General features: G+C 30.2%; 1 long non-coding RNA gene across 2 annotated transcripts; it reads left to right on the plus strand.

The window, feature by feature from the left end:
• The first annotated feature begins 831 nt into the window (after positions 1–831).
• On the plus strand, positions 832–4,041 carry LOC141627827 (uncharacterized). Of its 2 annotated transcripts, none has more exons than XR_012537066.1 (3): positions 832–1,139; positions 1,244–1,325; positions 3,471–4,041. It is a non-coding gene; the product is annotated as an uncharacterized LOC141627827 (long non-coding RNA). The 2 variants fall into 2 exon arrangements; XR_012537065.1 differs by having other exon boundaries at positions 3,636–4,041.
• The last annotated feature ends 517 nt before the right edge of the window (positions 4,042–4,558 follow it).

The raw sequence follows: 4,558 nt of genomic DNA on the forward strand, positions 1-4,558 counted from the left end.
TTTAATTCTCGGACAAAAATTTAATATACATATCATGTGAACATCATGTTCTCTTAAAGATAATGAAAAATTGGTCTTATCGGATGCAACTCTTAACATATACTCTATGAATATATCTAAACATTTTCTACTAATAAAGGTTGGGGACACTAAATCTCCCACTTGGTATTTATCCTTCACAGACCGACGTGGAGAAATAACAATCTTGCATTAAATATTCAACTAGTGTTACACCCGTGAAAATTCACGGGGTTGTTTATTTTTAACTTTTAAAGAAGAGGATCAATTAAAGTTGTTAGATAGACTAAAAATGTATTTGATGTATATGCAGAGGCTTTATTAAAAATAAATCAAAAAGTATATATGTAATAACATATATATAAGAATAATTACAAAAGTGTTGAAAATAAGTTATAAGAAAAAGGTAAAGAAATTGGTAGTCACAATATTATACGTTATTAGAAAACTTAGTTTTCTAAAAGTGTTGTCGTTCGGATGTAAATAGAACTATAATATGACAAAGTAAACCGTGAATTATTTATAAAAATCATTGAACATTAAACGTTTGACATGTAACTGGAAAAAGCGTAAAATATAATTCAAAAATACATAACGAAGTTGTTACTTTTCCAATAAAATAGGTATTAGTCAACAAAATAGAAAAATTGGCTTTAAAAAACTTATGATCTAAAAATTATTTAATTAAAATTAAGTAAGACAAATACGAAAGATTCGAAAGAAATAAAAATTATTAGAACCCGACTTTAATCAATTAATGGTTATAAGAACCTCTAAAAAAAAAAGGTTGTTTTTGAATGGTCCACTCAGAGTCACACACTCTCATTCCTCACCACCACTCATTTCTTTTCTAAACAAAAAAAAAAAAAAACTCATCTTCAACATCAACCTTTAATTTTCCGAACCAAAGCTCATCTCTACAGTTTGATCACCATCATCTTTCGATTATTGATGTAATATGTAGCATTCACTGACTCGGTGTCGATTTCGATTGAAATACATGCCATTTTGATGTTGAAAATGGGAACAAAAGATGATCCGAACAGAAATAGTGGTAGATCGAGAAGGAGGTTGAAGATATAGATTAGAAAAAATGAAATTTTGGGACATGCAATGAAAGGGTTAGTGATTACATGAGATTTTTGAACTTTTATGTTGATTCTTATTACATTTGAATTTCTTAAGCTATTTTAGACAATGTTTAAAGTACATGTTTTGATTTCAGGCAATTAGAACGACGAAACAAAGGAAGGAGAACCGAGTCAGTAATTGGGGGTCTGGTGAATGGCGAATCGGAGAACACACAGGTTCGATTGAAATAATTGATCTCATTTTTCATAAGTTTTGAATTAATTTTGTTTAACGTTTCTAGTCGCTTTAAAATGTTGATAAATAGGATGTCAGTTAGGTAAAAAATAAAACAATTGAACCCAGATTTCTTTATTTTTAGTTTAAAAATTGTGTTGGATAGATGTAATCGAGATTAAATTCAGGAATTTGGGATCCTAATTTCAGTCTAATGCTACAAACGCTGGACAATATTAATTCTTCAGTTGGAATTGTTCCCGTCGTAAATTTAGTTTTTTATATTATTAATTATTAATTAATTACAGTTCGATGTCTTTTATGTATCGTAAAATTGTCAAATTTGGAGTAGTGACATATCGCATATACATATACATAGAATTTTCACGGTTTTTTTTATTGTTTAGCAAGTGATATTGTGAGTTTGAAACTGCAAGCCATGTAACTCCAAAATTAAGTTAACTAAATAAAGTAGATTGCGATTTTTTGCTGAAGTAATAAGGTGAATGTGTAATTAGAAACTTAAAATTTAATAGAGCAAATTAATTGTAGTACGAAAAACATTAAGTCTTAACTTTTTACGGAAGGCACTCTGAAATAAACCAAAATCTGACACTTTCTTACACCACAAGAGGTAAGGCAAGCAACTGCACAGGTACATACAACTAACTGTTCTCAGGGGCAGCAAGCCGACATCAATATAATCTATGATATGTTGCCACAAACACTGACACTACTTCATTGGAGATACAATGCCATGTAAAATGTTCACTAAATTCGACTTCTATGTTACTTAAACCCCTGAAACACAGATGCATAATATACACGCAATTGACCGCAGAGACACTTTGCAAGAAATAAGACTATCAATTAGTCTCATGTAAGGCGGTTTATCAAAGAACCATTTTTTCACGATATTTTCGCCTTTACATAAGTATCTGCATAAGACTATCAATTAGTCTCATATAAGACAGTTTATCAAAGAACCCGTTTCACAGTATATTTCTGCCTTACATATAGTATCTAGGTAAGACTATAAGACATAAATCTTACAAATATCTATACTGAAAGAAGATAGCTTTATGAGAGAATCAAACTAACAAAGAATTAATCAACCTAATCCAAAATCAGAACACAAAAATCTGGGATTTAACACTTTGTAGTTCCTAACTAATCAAAAATCCAAACTCTATCAAAAACTCACCTCAGAAAACACCCAAAAGATCTTCAACAACATACAATTAGTATCAATTGTTGATAAACCACAAACGTACTTATCAAATACAAACATTAAGTAATCACATAATAATATAATCACCTATAAAATACTTAGACCAAAAAATTGAATGTTTATTTTAAAAAAAACGAATAAAAACTGTATACATTAGGCAGAGCTACATCAAAATCTCATTATTTCCTTCTTTCTTCTTGAACGTTTAATTTTTTTCTCCCCTGGAATTAATTCCTCAAATCATATTTTGATTGTACTCTCAAAAAAATGTATAAGGCCTTTAGCTTCTATCAATTACATAGTTATACATTTCCTTCTTTCTCCTTGATCCCTATTCTCATGGTTATATGCACATTTAAATCCAGGGCTTGACTGCCTTGTGTACACTATATTGTCATGAGCAAAAAATTAAAATCTTATTGTAATAAGAAAAAGATGAAATAACAAACCTGATTTAGGAGAGTTTAAAGATCACATAACCACGTTTTGTGGAGTGGGAGTACGAAGATTTATATCTGACAATACCCATTGTTTGTAATTGCTCCTGAATTTTCATTGTTGTCTACAAAGAAGGAGGAAATAGGAGAATCAAAATGAATGAATGTTGTAAAACTTTCATTGTATATTTTTAGTAAACCTCAACTTAGTATAAAAAAGATGGACTAACCTTTTTCTTTTACTCTTCTTGTTTGGTTGTTGTTCAGAACTTGATACTGCCATGGGTGGAAGGAGGTGTTTTTTTTTTTTTTTTCCTTTCTTAAAACTTCAGAAACATGAAAAACTCACGTGAAAATAAAAAAACTTCTATCAATATCAGAATATACTAAACAAATATAGACATAAAATTAATAGACATACCTCTGTGTCAACGAATAGAAGTTCAATTGCTTCATTCTTCTCTTATCTTTGAATTCAGGTCTTGTCCATTTGTGTACCACCCTCACATTCATCTGGCAATGGTGCAATGACCATGGGAGAAATTGAAAATCGACTTCTTGAATTTTTAGAGGAGAAAGTTTAATGTTTAGAGGTTGATAATTTCGGAATGAGAAAGTGAATGATATTGATACGGTTTTTACAGATTTTATGAGACAAAAGATGAGAAGAAAAACAGCTTTTTGGCTATTGAAGTTCTCAACAACATTGAGAAAGGAAAGGGTTTTTGGAAGAACGTCGATTGGTTGTTGCTTGAGGTAAATGGAACTTTGATTGGGTGGTTGGTTGAGGTGATTGAAGTATACAAATTTTAACAGTTATCGAGGTTTATGTACTCCGTAATTAATCGCAGTATTAATATTAACAGTGTAATTAACGGTTTTGTAATTATTAGGTTTAGGTTTACTTAGAAAATGACATTCTTGACCTTTTCTCTTATTGGATTACACGGTTGAATATTATTGGTGTAATGCATACATGCTTATGATTGGCTTAAAATAAACTCAGAGGCCCAAAGTGAATGAGAAGGCTGAAAAATGCAAATTCTGAAACCTTGTTGCGCCACGTCAGCAGTTTTACATTCTTCTTTTATATATATAATGATAATTAGTTCTAATGTCGTTTTAGTTTAAAGGCATTACTAAAGAGGCAACTAAACCTTACACGTTATCGTCGTTTATATAATCATATCAATCATAAAATGATTATTTCATAGAAATTCACTTTACTATGTCACGACAGTGTTTGTTGACAATTGCAAAAAGCTTATGAAAGATGTGTAATTTACAATTCCGTTTACTACCGACGTGACCTTATTCTAACTATCAGTATAAGTCATCATTCTCATGATTCATGAGCTTACAACAGTAACCTTAGTGCATATATACTTTTACGTGTACAAATATTCAATAAAATATTTGGTATATGGAGTATTAGTAATGATCAGCCATTTGATTATATATATATCTCATTTAATACACACAAATTCTTACCTGTGTCGGTCACAAGTTTGTGACGACTCACTGATTTTAAACAACTTCAATTCTTTAAAAAAGGGTAATGAGAAAA

Source organism: Silene latifolia, chromosome 2 (genome assembly GCF_048544455.1).
Source record: "Silene latifolia isolate original U9 population chromosome 2, ASM4854445v1, whole genome shotgun sequence".
In the NCBI taxonomy this organism is placed as follows: Eukaryota; Viridiplantae; Streptophyta; class Magnoliopsida; order Caryophyllales; family Caryophyllaceae; genus Silene; species Silene latifolia.